This window comes from Camelina sativa, chromosome 7, assembly GCF_030686135.1.
Source record: "Camelina sativa cultivar CO46 ecotype springtype chromosome 7, ASM3068613v1".
NCBI lineage: Eukaryota > Viridiplantae > Streptophyta > Magnoliopsida > Brassicales > Brassicaceae > Camelina > Camelina sativa.
This window is the reverse complement of record NC_141886.1, coordinates 26019087-26035378: the sequence shown is the minus strand read 5'-3', so window position 1 is coordinate 26035378 and position 16292 is coordinate 26019087. Positions and strand designations below refer to the sequence as shown.

The window sequence follows — 16292 nt, the reverse complement described above, 5'->3', positions numbered from 1 at the left end:
ATCTATAGTTAGACTATGCCATTCTATCCAAAATGTGGAATTTGAGTAAGAAATCGGAACCGTATAACATTACTAGCCAATATGCTTCTCTTGCATATCCTTCTTCTCATGTTTTAGGTATCCAAATACAACACCAGTCCATCTTCAGATTATATTGGTAGTTGAACTGAAACACCAATTCATCTTCAGATCCAACCATTCCGAAGACAGAAATAGTAAATGAGGTTGAAAGATTTGTCTAAACTATATAACACATATATAATTTCTCTTTATAATTGTTGGAATCAAACCGTGATTAATGCTCAAACTTGAAAGAGAGAAAGAGTAACAAGATTCACAAGAGAAGAAGAAAGAATCAGAAGAGTTCTTAGAAGAAAAGAAGCAACGAGACTGAGGGAGAAGAGGAAGAGAAGACTTTTGTTGTTGTTAAGGGATAAAGACCATTGGGCTATTGTGTTAATCAAGCCCATTAAGTGTTGGGTTTAGTGTTGTTGCAAACTATAGGTTAAACATTAACCTAAGTATAAATATGTTGTAAGTTGCATAATAAAGAAGATAAGAAAAAAGTTTTAAGAAAAGAGAGAGGCTGCAACAACGTAACTTCGAACATGGTATCAGAGCTCGGTCAATCCCGGTGAACAGAAATCTACAAAAAGTTTAATGGAACAAATGTCAAGGAAGATGAATGAAGTGAGAAGACACTGCAAAATTTGTAAGAAGAGCAACCACAAGGATGGTGAGTGTTACCTTCTACAAAATTATGAATCTCAGTTCTTCAGTAAGCAATTTAGACCGAGGAGAGGTCTAACACAGCAACAAGAAGAGAGAATGCCGGAAAAGGCAAACACAACAACAATTAGAAGAGGAGATTGGTCTATTTAGTGCAGCCCATGTAGTGGACCATAAAAACAGTGATGAAATCTGGTTAATAGACAGTGGTGCACCAACCATATGACCAAGGAAGAGAGATTGTTTACTACAATAGACAAATCTGTTCAAGTACCCATTAGGATTGGAAATGGGGCAAGAATAATGACTGCAGGGAAGGGAAACATAGAAGTGATGACCAAGAAGGGAGTAAGGGTTATCAAGGATGTTTTTTTTGTCCCAGAGATAGATAAAAATCTGTTAAGTGTTCCACACATGACAAGAAATGGGTATAAGGTTGTGTTTGTAGAAAACAAATGTATAATCCACAATCAAGGAGGAGACAAGATTGCAGAAGTAGAGAGTGTAAGAAATGCTAACTTTGCGTAAGCAGTTAGCTGAAGAGAGTGTAAGGATGGCCAAAGAAGAAAACTTGTCTGAGTTATGGCATAAAAGGCTCGGACACTCTGGTTTTCAAAATTTAGAGAACCTGCAAACAAATCAAATGGTCAAAGGTCTACCAAACTTCAAGGTGATTCAAGAGGTTTGTGAAGCATGTGTTAAAGGTAAACAATGCAGAGAAGAATTTCCTAGGATCTCAGAAATAAAAAGTGAAGAAGTGTTAGACTTGATTCACACAGACATATGTGGACCAATGCAAACCTCTTCATGTAATGGAAGCATGTATATAATTACTTTTACAGATGACTTCTCGCATATGTTGTGGGTATATTTTCTGCGGTTGAAATCAGACACACTTGCAACTTTCAGGAAATTTAAGAGCCTCGTGGAAACTCAAACTGGCAAATGAATAAAGAAACTCAGGTCAGATAGAGGGGGAGAATTCAAGTCAGAGAAATTCACAAGATTCTTAGAAGAGAATGGAATAGAGAGGCAGTTCACTGTGGCTTACTCACCACAGCAGAACGGAGTTGCTGAACGTAGAAACAGGACCTTGCTGGACATGGCAAGAAGCATGTTAAAAGACAAAGAAATGCCATATGATTTCTGGGCTGAAGCAATATTTACAACAACTTACCTTCAGAACCGACTCCCCACCAAGGCGTTAAACCAAAAAACACCAGTTGAAATCTGGAGTGGTCACAAACCCTCAGTTGGTCACCTTAAGGTATTTGGCTGCGTTTTTCATGTGTGGATACCTGCAACTAGAAGAAGAAAACTAGATGACAGGTCAGAGAAGGCTGTGTTTATGGGATATAGCACCATAAGCAAGGGTTACAGGGTGTATGTCCTAAGTACAAAGAGAATAAAAGTTTCAAGAGATGTGGTGTTTGAAGAAAACAAGAGTTGGAATTGGAAAACTCAAGAAGAAGTAAACGAGAGAACTGAGAAATCTCCCAGTAAGGTCAGCCCATCTCAGAAAACAAATGTGGAAATACAAAAGAAAAATGAAACTAGTCGAGAAGCTAGAACAAATTTCAGAGATGAAAGACAAGGTATAAGTCCTATCAAGAAGAAAAACGGGTGTTAAAGGCACTATAGACTATGGATTGAATTTCAATGAGACCAATCAAGTAGAGTTGGTTGGATTCTCTGACTCTGACTGGGCAGGCTGCAGAGAAGACATGCGAAGTACTACAGGTATGTGTTTTACCTTGGGTAGCGCTATGTTCACATGGCAAACACAAAAATAAGACACTATTGCACAATCTACAGCAGAAGCAGAGTATATGGCGTTGTGCTCAGCCACTAATCATGCAGTATGGTTGAAACGATTGTTGGGAGAAATGAGAGTCGACACTACCAAGAGTGTGCCAATATACTGCGACAATACATCTGCAATTGCAATTGGTAGAAATCCAACACCGGAGGACGAAACATATCCAAATACGATATCATGTGGTTCGAGAAGCTGAAAAGGAAGGAGTGATAAACCTGAGATACTGCAGTGGCGAGGAACAAATCGCTGACATCCTCACTAAGCCTCTGGGACTAAGAGGTTTGAGGAGCTTAGATCGAAACTCGGAGTTATGCAGAATCCCACCAGGAAAGTCACTGCAGATATAAACATGACACAAGTTTCTCAGGTTGATAAAAAGTTGCATATGAAAAAACTGAAACAGAGCAGAAGGAGTGAAGAAAAACAGAGAGCAATCGAGATCAAGAACAAGGCAGAGAAAGAAAGGGATATGGAAAAAGAGGGAGACCTTATTGAGCATAATCCAATAAGGGAGATGGAGATGTTGCCGATGAGTTACGCAAATGCTGTAAAAGGAACATCTAGACAGATAAAAGAAAGCAACTTGAAGCATAATGGAGAGATGGGAATCCAAAAATCAATTTTGAATTTGGAGATTAATCAAGGGTTTGAGAGGGAGTGTTGGAATCAAACCTTGATTAATGCTCAAATTTGAAAGAGAAAAAGAGTAACAAGATTCACAAGAGAAGAAGAAAGAATCAGAAGAGTTCTTAGATTAAAGAAGAAGAAGCGACCAGACTGAGGGAGAAGAGGAAGAGAAGACTTTTGTCTTTGTTAAGGGACAAAGACCATTTGACTACTGTGTTAATCAAGTCCATTAAGTGTTGGGTTTAGTGTTATTGCAAACTATAGGTTAAACATTAATCTAAGTATAAATATGTTGTAAGTTGCATAATGAAGAAGATAAGAAAAAAGTTTTAAAAAAAGAGAGAGGCTGCAACAACGTAATTTCGAACAATAATTACCACTATAAAAAAATTTCAAACTTATGATTGTTATTTATTTTTTTTATCAAAGAAAAGTTAATTTACTTTAAATTAATTTGTTCTTTGAAAAATTGTCACAGTCGAAGAAAAGTTCATAAATTTGTGTGTTGAGAAATATTCATAATAGAGTTTAGCACACATATTTATAGAAGGAAAAGACATTAACTATTCAAACCAGCACAAACAAATAAAGTTAGAACACTTTTGTTAATGGATTTAAAAGAAAACTGAAATGAAAAGTATTAACTGGTGTCTTGTCGCTATCTGTTCCTCTTCTCTTGACGAAGCCTATAAAAATAAGAGGCAACGCTAAGAAATGCACAAGCCAAGGCGGCTCCTTTGAAAGCATCAAACTTATCCTTGTCGATATCAAAGAAGAGAACCGTCAAAACCGAGACGATGGGCCACGTAGAGACGCTGATCACATTCGAGAACACGTCCGAGACAGCGAACACAAGCCCCGCCAAACCCACCCAGTAGATTTGCCACGCGAAGACTTGAACCGTCATTATACCGAGGTACGCCTTCTTTCCAAACACACGAACATCTCTCTTTATAATGTGATGCTCGCCGGAAATGAACACGGCCGCCAAGGAGACGACGGTGGCGGCGATGGAGGAGAAGAAGATCAACTCGACAACGGAGGCAAAGCTAGGGTTTCTGTGAGTGGCTACGTCGCGTTTGGAGATGACAGTTTCGAATATGTTCTTGATGGAGCTGAGGGTAATGGACAAAATTACGGCGGCGAATAAAGCATATAACACGCCCCTAACGTATCTCACTTCGTCCTTGTTAGGCTCTCCGGGGAAGGAAGAGTAGAGAGTGAGAGAGCCTCCGGCGATGGCGAAGATGAGAGATATAACTATCCATCGATTAAATTTGATTTTATTGATGAAGAAGGAGAAGATAGGTGTGAATAAGAGCTGTGATGTGTAGATGAGGGTGAAAACGTTAAAGGGTATCTCGTTTTTGCTTATAGCGGCGAGTCTTGCTTGCATAACCATGTCGATGCCGATACAAGGGTATAGTATGGTGAGGTATTTGAGGGAGCTTCGATGGGAGGAGAGACGAGGTTTAGTCAGATTCTCGGTGTAAAGGAGGAAGTAGAGAGGGATGCGGAGGAAAGGGAATCCGATGACTTGGAGGAGGGATGGAATCCATGTGCCTTGGCGTTTGTTGTTTGAGTGGAGGTAATAGTAGTTCTCGATGAGTCTTGCAGCGGATTGACCTGTTATGACGAAGATGACGCATATGATGATGGTAGGCCATTTGATGGTGCTTGTCCGGTTCGATGTGGCGGTTTGGTTCATCAATGTGGTTGAGCTATGCTCCTCATTGTTGATTGGTATCTGCACAAATTTTCCTACATCTACCAAAGAGAAACATACATAAATGCATGACTAAAAAGGTAAAACATATATACATGCACAAAGGTAAACATAAATTGTCTACCTTGTGGATTGTTCTGCATCAGCTGATCGCGTGCCATGATTTACTGAGTTCTAAGGATGTCGAAATTTTTCTCTTGATTCAGGGCAGGCGTTTGTAGTTGTATATTGTCTTGGTAAAGATGATCAGTTTTGTACTGAACTTTGTGCGTGTTTGGACTGGATGATGTTTGCGTTTATATACCAAGTGATTAATTTGGAAGTGGACTTTGACGGCGTAATGATCTGACTTGGTTTTAACTACACCTTGCAAAGCAATCATATTTAATTCTTCTTTGGTTGGAATTTTTTCGTTTCTTAGATTTGATTAATTTTGACATTGATATCTAACAGTGAAGCAAAGACGTGTCAAAGAGTTTCTTGGTACCTTAACAAAAATTGAGTAAATTTTATTTCTCTTAATATATTTAGATGATGTTATAGTAGTCATTGTTGTTCTGTTAATAATTCGCAAGTCACTCTTGACCTGTGAAAAGGACTGAGCTCAATCCCTTGACTTTGAGTACTTTAAACCTTTTTATTCTTGGGTCAAGGTCTTCAATAAGTATTTAAGTTTTAAGGATCTGATATCATTTTTGTTTAATCTTATAACTCATATAAAAAGACATTTGATATTATACTTTTGCTAGTCTTTTTTATTTGTGGTCAAACAGTTAAGAAAACATTTGATAGACTTATTCAACTTCCAACGTTTTGTGAATCATGGTCATGGGGTCATGGACCAGACAACACTCTAATGCATTGACATAATTCAGGTCATTCGTAGCAAAACTAGATGATCAAACTTACTCCAGTGCCTAAGTACTCAACATGAACACTTCGGAATTCGATAGTCCAAGCAGTTTATTCAAACCCATTGGCAAGTTTCCACTTGATTCTATACACTAGAAATATACAACGCTCACTAGGATCTACGCCAAAGTACCATAGTTTCACATATGCAATAAACTAATACCAACACCATAACCTTAGAATCATAGATAGGTTGTCACAAAAATATGATAAACATAAATGATGGTATCTACAAAACAACCAACACTCTTAGTCTCTATATGAGTTATATTGCAGAGTTAACATTCTACTTATAGCCAGTTTATTAAGACTAATCCAGGCTTCAACTCAATTCACAACACTTTCGTACTCAATTCAGCTAAATTTTATCAATTTCCCAAACATCTAATTATTTATTACTAATAAACAAATATTATGACGAAATGATCCTAATTGAAAATATCAAACGAAATATTATAATAAGTAAATGCAAATTTTTGATAAAAATGTTTTAAAAATAAAACAAAATTCATCTTGAGTGAAAATTTATCAACCAATAATTATAATAAAAATACACAACTTCTAAAAATAAATGATGAAATAGTGTTAAATCATAAAAACACATATTTTATGAAAAGTTACAATAAATAAACTCAAGTGTAAGTTACATAATTGAAGTTGATTAAATTTCTATATTACTATAATCATTTTTAAAATCTTTAGTTAGATTATACAATAATGTTGGATATTGAGTATTAAAATTTTTATTATTTAAAGTCAGCATAAAACGGAACATTTGTGCCAGCGAACAATGATTTGTTAGTTATCTAAGAAAAGACAAATATATATACATATAAAGTTCAAAAAACATAAACATTTAGATAAACATAACTATTTAAAACCAAAAATTGTGAATAAGATATGCTGAATAGACAACTTTAAAATGAACAGAAACAAGGGTATAATTTTCTTTTATGGTAAAAAGACACAACTCTGCAATGAACTGATGCAATCATATGATTTTTTTGTTAAATAACTATAACAAAATTATTTAACAAAAAAGTACAACAAAAAAACGTAATTGTTATTAGCATTTATTCATATCGTTATTATTATATAGATTTTTAAAATGGTGGTAATAAGAAATACGAATAATGTACGTGTAGATTACAAAAGAAATGTTATCAGAAAAAATGAAAAATCTCCAAGTTCCAACTTCCAAGATTGATTTAGCTCGTGGCCTCGTCACCGTCACCGTCACCGTCACCGTCACTAGCTTGTTTGTGAATCATGTATATGTAAGACGCTACGCTTAGAGCAGCAATGCCTATGGTAATTCCGTTAAAGACATCGTACTGATTGTCTACGTAATGGAACAGAAGCACCAGGAGCGATACGAGGGGCCACGTACAGACGCTGATCACGTTTGAGAACACACTCGAGACTACGCACACGAGACCCACGATCCCAACCCAGTAAATCTGCCACGCAACGGCTTGACTAACCATAGTCTTCACGTAAGCAGCTTTCCCCTTTGCAAACCAATCCATTACCCTCTTCAAATCGTGATGCTCGCCGGAGATGAAAACGAATGGGACGGTGACGACGGTGGCGACGAGGGACGAGAAAATCAGCATTTTCAGACCGGCGAAAATTCCCAGTTTCCTGTATGTAGGGTCGTCACGATCGGGTATGACATCGTCAAATAGGTTGTGGACCTCGGCGAGGAGACCGGAGAAAAATACGCAAGCTGTTAAAGCGTAAGATATACCCGAGTCGTATTTCCTCTCGTGCTTGTTGGGTCCTCCGGCGAAGGAAGACGAGAAAGTGAGAGCCCCAGCGAGGATGGCGAAGACGAGAGACATGACAGTCCATCGACAGAATTTGATTTTCTTGAAAATGACGCTGAACAACACCGGTGAATAAGCATTTCACCGACTTTAACTATGTTCAAAGCTGGTTTTTCTTTAAAGTTCTTGTTTCATTCTGGCTTTCTTGCAAACGATGCACTAGTTGTAATAAAATATTTTTTGTTTTGAATATAACTAAGAAGCGCAACGCATGGAAAAATGAAAGTTTAGTGAGATTAACATTACTAAGTCATGTTTTTAGAGAGGAAATTTGATAATGAGAATATTTCGATTTTAGAATTTCTAAATTGGTTGTACGACTATTCATTTTATGATCTATCAGGTTTTGGTAAAAATATATTTTTACAATTTATTATAATCTTAATCACTTTTTATTTAGATGTGCTCATCATCTGCTCTTTTGCCAAAAATAAATAAAAATAATAAGTTAGATAAGTTAAATCTTTGTAAGAAAATAGGAAAGTGCTAAGGTGTATATATATACATAAATTGGGAGTGCCTAACATTTTTTCTAGTTTCCTCCACATTGGAGTCGTTCACTATAAGAAAATGTCACATATATAGCGTCCGGAAAACACTATAACAGGAAAGCATAGCGTTATAACAAACGCTATGTCTGCGCCCGTTATAATAGATATGGCACTTTACATAGCGGTTTTACCTTATGCTATATTAGTTATCTTTTAGATTGTGTTTACTTTATTGCTATTGTATACTTTATAATAGCAATTAATCTTCCTTATTATTTATTGTTTCATAGCATTTGTTTTGTATTATTATTTTTATTGTACCCCATATTTTGTTTTTCTTATATTAATTAGCTATGTTATATTTTGCTTATTAGATAAACATCATGTCATTTGTCAAACCAGCAATATCTAAAGAAAAAATTCATATAGCCACAATCGTGAAATACAAGAGAAATGTTCCACAAGTACAAATACAAGAAGTTCTACTAGCCAAACAAGTTCCACTACCCAACACAATTGATCCACCATAAAAGAAAGGTTCACATATAAACAATGTTGTCATTAGGCCAAGCAATAGTAGTACCTAATGCATCAGCAACAATCTCAAATTCAGAAGTTCGTCTCCATACTCGTGCATCCCCAATCTTACAAACGTCAACCTAAACTTTGCTGGCATTTGGACCCAATGGAATGCAGTGGACAATGTCGTTTGGATTGGTTGAACAAACTCGGCCTTCTGCAACTGTTTTTCCCGATCCAAAGCAATCTATGAGGAAGCATTTCTTCTTAGCTAAGTTGCAATTGTGGAGCTGTTACTTGCACTCTACAAATTAAATTACATAAAGTACTTAATCACAATCACACAACTATACAACACATCATGTAAAACACAGATGTATAAAGTTTTACCTTAGGTGATGATTCTTTAGCTGGTTCTACTCCTTTAGAACTTGATGTTCTTGCTCCGTTAGAACTTGTTGTTCCTGCTCCTTTATAAACTGATGATCCTGGTCCATTAGAATTTGATGCTATTGCTCTGTTAGGAATTGATCCTTCTTTATTAACATCTGTTTCACTATCAGATTTTGCATCCTCCATTCCATGTTTCTTATTCTTAAACAGCTTAGTAAGCAGTCATGCTATGTTCTCAAACAGTGCATCACCCATCACAAAAATGTCTTCACTTGGTGGTCTCCATAGGAAAGCATATTTGTTAATCACTTTTACAATATTCACCATCGCAGCATTCGGACCCAAAGGAATTTTATTCACCAACTGTTTAGGGTCAGTTGAAATCATATGTGCCTCAGCAACTACCTCACCACCCAAATTCCAATCAACAAGCTGTAATCTATTTTCCATTATGGTTGTGGCCTAAACAAGTCATGCAAAAACATAATTCATGTGTCACCTAACCAATAAGCATTTATATATTACCATAAACATGCAAACTATAACATAAGAACTCTACTCCTTCTAATACTGGTTCAGTTTCTTCTTCTACTAGTTGTTCAGCTTCTGATTCAGCTTCTTGTTGTTGTTCGGAATGTACATCTTCTACTGGTTTAGCATTTTTCCTCAATCTCTTGGCTGTTTTCACCTCAAGAGGTGTAACCTCAATGCCTTGCTGACGCTTGCTACGTCTGGTTTTCTTAGGAGTGGTTATTTTAGTCATGTTTTCTGCAAACAAAACAAGAAGGAAAAAACTTAGCCACAATATGTACATCATTACTGATAAATACTAACTACTAAGCCTATATCTACTAATCCTTCACTAATACTCCTTCGCAATCTTCCCTAACACAGTAACTCTCATCATCATCAGAAGACTGATTCAACAAATCTTCAAACTGCTGACTGGATGATGGTGGTGCAAAAGTCTCTCCATCTGTCTCCAACTCATGATAACCCCTTGGTGGCGCTTTCATAACTACATACCAAGAGGACAGAACCTCTCTAGTTGGCAAAATGACTCAATAACCTCAGCCTCCAATGATATAAACTTCTCTGGGTCTATCACACGCTGACACAATCGATTGAAAAAGTTGCATATTCTAGTCACTGCAATCCTAGGTCCAGTTGGCAACAGTCCTCTTAAAGTCACAGGTAACAAGTTTTGTAGTAAAACATGGTGATCATGAGACTTCAAGCCACCAATTGTAGGAGGATCAACTGAAACACAGTTTGCGATATTCGCACAATACCCATATGGTCCTCTGAACTCAGACAACCTCTTACAGAACCTCTTTTTCTGTCTTGGAAAGCCAATAAGCAGTAGGTGGTAAGTAGTTTCTCTTCCCACATACTTGTGCGCGTAATGATTCTCGAATACCCATATCTTCTAAATCTTGTCGTGCCTTTAAGCTATCTTTAGACTTAGCACTATGCATGAGAAGGGACAACAAGGCATCAGACACGTTTTTCTCAACGTGCATTACCTCAATGTTGTGACGAACAAGCATATCCTAAGACATGGAGACAAAGATCTAAGTTAGACAATGGTAAAGAACTAAAGTTATCTATTGTTTTATATAAATTTTATATAGAAAATATGCTAACCTTCCAGTAATCAAGATCGAATAAAATAGAACGCTTCTTCCACCTCCATTGATAACTGTCTTCATCATATTCATCTTCTGAAAGTTCATCATCTGCACACAAATCAGACCTCTTTCTTTTACTTTTCTTATCTAAAGCTCTACCAAAATCATTCCTAAAGTCTTTCAAATGCTCATATATCTCAACCCCTGTTTGAATTCTACATGCAGTCCTTTCTTCTATCGTGTTGTCAAACCAACCACGTTTGCGTCTGTAAGGATGCCCAGGTCTGAGTCTTATCCTATTGCTCAAGTAGACATGTTTTCTACTAAACTTAAGCCACCTAAAAGGTGTATCCTTGCCAAAAAAAATAACACGCTTGTTTACCTTTAACTTTACAACCTGCCAATGTCCCCAAACCAGGATAGTCACTGATTGTCCACAGTAAAATAGCTCTAAGATTAAAAGTTTCCTTTGAGAAGGCATCATAAACGTCCACACCTTTATTTCGCAAATCCTGTAGATCTTCTATCAACGGTTGAAGATACACGTCGATGTTGTTGCTCGGTGCAGTTGGACCAGGTATCAATAGAGTGAGCATTATATTCTCAGCCTTCATACACAATGTAGGTGCCATGTTGTAGTTCACAAGAAACACTGGCCATGTACTATACCTGGTGTTTTGAATCGCAAAAGGATTCATCCCATCAGTACACAAACCAAGTCGAAGATTTCTCGGGTCAGACGCAAACTGTGGCCATTTATCATTAACCTGAGCCCAAGTTATAGAATCCACCGGGTGCCGCATCATTCAATCTTCTGAAGCATTACTGAAATGCCAACGTAGGTCCTCTGCCATCCTTTTTGATCTATACATCCTTCTGAATGTGTCCTTTATCGGGAAATATTTAAGAACCTTAGCTGGAATCCCTGTCTTTTCCTCGCTTGTATGCTTATCCATCTCCCATCTTGAAGCACTACATCTAAGGCAGCTTGTCATATCCTTGTACTGCATCCGATAAAGAATGCAATCGTTCTTGCATGCGTGAATGTTCTCATAACCAAAAGCAAATACCTTCAAGAACTTCTTCATCGTATCTATTGATGTTGGAAGGACGTTATCTCCAGGTAGCATGTCGTGAAGCATCTTTAGAAGCTGATCGAAATAATTTTCTGACATCCCACTCTTAACTTTAATATAGTACAACCCCATGATATCAGACACTTTAGTGTACTTAGAACAGCTGGAGTAGAGTGGCGTCTCAGCATCTTTCAACTTTTTCATAAATTATGAATCTTCTTCATGCTGATCTGCATTATCATTCTGGGGTTGTGGATTGTCATCACCATCAAAGAAAGCAGCTCTAAACAATTCATAAGCTTCAAATTCCGAAGTTGGATCATCAACTCTTGTTAAATCCTTTGTCTCCCCATGGTTAATCCAACATCTACTCCTCTTGTACATCATGTCCATACCCCTAATCACCAAATGATCTACTATTGTGGTTATTGGTTGATGGCACAGATTTCGGCAATCAATACATGGACAAAACATATTTGGAGGATCTCCCAATCTCCTAGCTGACCCACAAACAAAATCAGTTGCTCCTTTCTCATACTCGAGACTATTCCTATAAAATACTTTCAAGTTCAATCAACAGTCATAAGAAAATCAGTTGTAAGTTAAGAAATTATTAGTAATAACAATATAAAACCATACCTTGGAAGCCAAACCCAAGACTTGTCCATGTTACACAGCTCCATAGTCAAACGAATACATACATTTGTGACAATAGATTCTTATATCAGACAGATTCAAACTCAATAAACCAACAGAGATACAGACTATAGAATACGCTTCTAAACTCAATGAAACATATAAAACTGAAATTACCTATAGATAGCTAGGATTTTGTAAAGAAGAGACTGCAAAGGGAGAACCTGCAAAAGGAGATTCGATTATAGTTAGACATAGGGGTGGGCAAAATACCCGCACCCGATACCCGAACCCGAACCCGTACCCGAAGTAAGCAATTCGGGTCGGGTATAAATCATCCAAACTATCTGATCGGGTGTTCATATTAAACAAAACGGGTACCCGAACCCGATCGAGTATACCCGAACACCCAATTAAACACCCGAAAGCATCCATAAGATCATAACATTCCCGATTTCTTGTTTCTCTTGATTCTCGACTTGCCATATCTCGATTTCTGTGATATTCAAACCAACCAGAAAATCCCCCAATTTAACAAACTGGAAACCCTAAAAGAATCATTCTCATCGTTCCCCAACTCTCCTCCATCTGAGATCTCAAAGCAAATCAGGTAAATCACCTTCTTTTTCGTTGATTTTATCAAATAACTTAACACATAAACTAACAATATGAATTTAATTTAAGCTATTTGAATTCTTTATTACGAGTGTTGTGTTGTAGTCTAGTATCAATTATATTTAAATTCATGCTTGTGTGTGTGTCTATGTTTTTTTGCTTGATAGATTCATCATCAACTCCACAAGAATTAATTTAAAGTGTTGGAGTGGGTTTCTTCCATTTCATTGCTTGTGTGTATGAGTGTGTATGTGTTTCTTTTGTACTTTATTTATTTTTGGCCTCAATTCTGAATTTGTTTTAGTAGTGGAGTCAACGAACAGTTAATTAGTCTGAGTTATAATAATTAGAAGCATGATTAAAACTGAATACACATTATGATTTTGTTTAAGAATTCTGATTTAGTATGTTTTTTTATTTCTAGATGGATTCATCATCATCTCCGAACCAAGATGCTAGAGATAATGAAGAACATGAACAAGAAGAAGAGGAAATGACTCCAGCTCAGGATCGAAGGGGCAAAAGGAAACATACACAAGAAAATGGAGCTACTTCTAAACAACCTAAAGAAAAGAAGATAATCCCCCCAAGGTCAAATGTATGGGATCATTTCACAAGAAAACAAGACCGTGACAAGTGTGTTTGTCACTATTGCAAGAAAGAATACTCATGTCCCTCAAAGTCAGGGACTAAAAACCTGTGGAATCATCTTCATATCTGTAAGTCATACAAGGCATGGCAAGAAAAAGAAGATAAGGCTCAGCAAGTTATTAATATGCAAGAGAATTTTCAGAGTGGAAAAGTGTCTGAGAAGATTTTCAGAGAAGCATCAAATGAGATGCTTGTGATAGGAGAGTTGCCATTGGCTTTCATTGAAAGCATGGCTTGGAAACACTTTTGTGACAAGGTAATCAATTTTTTTTTTTATCTACTTATTTTTTTTGTATCTTACTTAATAGAAGTATGTTTCTCTATTTATATCATCAAGGTAAATTTGTACAAACCTCACTCAAGAAGAACAACAACAAGAGACATTGTTCACATTTATGTTGATAGGAAGGCAAAGAGTCTCACTTACAACAGATATTTGGAAGTGTGAGATCACTGGTAATGTTTATTTTAATCAATAGCTTGTTTCATTTTTTTTTAGACTTGTTTATTGTGTTATTTGGCTGAATCTTTCTTTCTCTTTTTAGGTTCAAGTTATATGGTTATAACAGCACATTACATTGATGCTCACTGGCGGTTAAAGAAGCTGATCATAGGGTTCAAATATGTCACATATCATAAAGGTATTACCATTGCTAAAGTCCTTCTTGAATGCTTAGCTGACTGGGGAATAGAGAAGGTATTTTGTGTCACTGTGGACAATGCAACAGCTAATAGTAATGCATTGTCAACGTTTGAATCCAGCTTCTCTTTGATATCTGATGATTCTTTAGTGATGAAAGGGGATTTTCTACATATGAGATGTGCTGGTCATATTATTAATTTGATTGTGAGGGACGGATTGGATAAAATAGATGATAGTGTGGCTGCAATGCATAATGTTATATTATATTTTAGATCAGGAGGCAGAAGGCAAGATGCATTTGAGGTAGAATCTAGTAGGATGACAAGGGGCTGTTTGCCATTAGATGTAACAACTAGATGGAATTCCACATATTTGATGTTGTCAAGAACAGTTAAGTACAAGGAAGCTTTTGATAAGATGGAGCTTGAAGAAAAACTGTACAATGATCATTTCATGGAGGTTATAGGTGGTAAAAAATGGATTGGACCTCCTTCAATGGCTGATTGGCGTGCAGTTCAAAGGCTAAATAAGTTCCTAAACATTTTTTACGATTCCACATTTGTAGTCTCAGCTTCTACAACTCTGAATGCACACAAGTGTTATGGTGAGATAGTGAACATAGCATCAGAGATTCAATTGCTTTGTAACAACTCTGATAGTGATCTGAGGGTGAAAGCTCAAGAAATATTTAAGAAATTTGATAAGTATTGGGATGGCTTGAAGAACATCAACAAGATGTTGGTAATAGTTACTGTCTTTGATCCAAGAAAGAAGATGCAGTTTGCGAAAATGTGTTTTGACGAGTTGTATGGAGAAGACTCTACACAGTCTAAGGGGTTGTATGAGTCAGTTCTTACCATTCTAGAGAGTATGTTCAAAGAGTATAGCGAAAGATATGGTAAAAAGGAAAATGTCCAATCATCTCAGTCTACTCAAGATTTCCAAGCAAATAGAATGGATGGCGTTGATAATGATCTTGGTTACCGTAGACATAAGATTGAGCATCGGTACAATACTTTGCTAAAAGAGATTGGTGTTAGAGACAAAAATGAGTTGGATTCATATCTCAAAGACAAAGTAGAGAACCCTGAAGTGATGTTTGGAATGGAGTATGATGTACTCTCTTGGTGGAAAATAAACAGTTGCAAGTATCCCATTTTGTCACAGATGGCTAGAGATTTATTTGCTATGCAAGTGTCTTTTGTTGCATCTGAGAGCGCTTTTAGCACTAGTGGGAGGATAATAAACCCATATAAGAGTTGTCTAACTCACTATATGGTTGAGGTTTTGATGTGTACAGAACAATGGATAAAACAAGATATTAAAATTGAATCTAAAGTGCTTACCAATGCACAAATACTTGATGAATTCGAATATGAAGATCAACTTGAGAAAGGTGTGTATCTTTGTTCTTTAATTTTTTTTCCTTCTATTTTACTTAATATTTACAATCTGTGTTTATTCATTATATTTTCAGATTTTGCAACCCTGACCATGACATCACAAGAAAAGTAAGACAGTTTGCAAGTTCTCTAATCTCTGTTACTAGGTAAATTAGTTTTCATTTTCATATGTGCCAATTTTCATATATTAGTTTAGATAGATTATATGATTCTAACTTTAAATTTGGTGTCATTTCATGTTTCAGGAAATCAAGAACTATTGGTTTATGAACTTATTGTTTTTGTGTTTGGATTTGTCATTTCTTTTTGTTGAACTCAATATGGTATGATGAAGTTGACTTTTTTATATTTGATGATTACAATCAGTTTGTTTAGTTTGGTAGTTTGGGTGTAACCCGAACCCGATGGGTGTTTACCTGAACCCGACTCGAAATCTAAAATTACCTGAATGGGTCTTATAATTCTAAACCCGAAAACCCGAAAATACCCGACCCGAAACCCGATAGGGTACCCGAACGCCCACCCCTAGTTAGACAAAACTAAATTGATACCTTAAAAACTGAAACCAATTGAAACCATAATAATCTTGTAA

The 16292-nt window shown here is 36.5% G+C and overlaps 1 long non-coding RNA gene and 3 pseudogenes across 1 annotated transcript; all 4 read right to left on the bottom strand.

Annotated features, from left to right (window-relative positions):
• Positions 1–450: 450 nt before the first annotated feature.
• On the bottom strand, positions 451–1125 carry LOC147941716 (uncharacterized). Its single transcript, XR_015560776.1, has 2 exons — positions 748–1125; positions 451–646 (listed from the first exon to the last, which is right to left on the bottom strand). It is a non-coding gene; the product is annotated as an uncharacterized LOC147941716 (long non-coding RNA).
• A 2708-nt stretch (positions 1126–3833) lies between these two features.
• LOC104704901 (purine permease 14 pseudogene) lies at positions 3834–5062 on the bottom strand (annotated as a pseudogene).
• A 1959-nt stretch (positions 5063–7021) lies between these two features.
• On the bottom strand, positions 7022–7657 carry LOC104704900 (putative purine permease 15 pseudogene; annotated as a pseudogene).
• Positions 7658–9267: 1610 nt separating this feature from the next.
• On the bottom strand, positions 9268–11548 carry LOC147941715 (uncharacterized; annotated as a pseudogene).
• Between the last annotated feature and the right edge of the window lie 4744 nt (positions 11549–16292).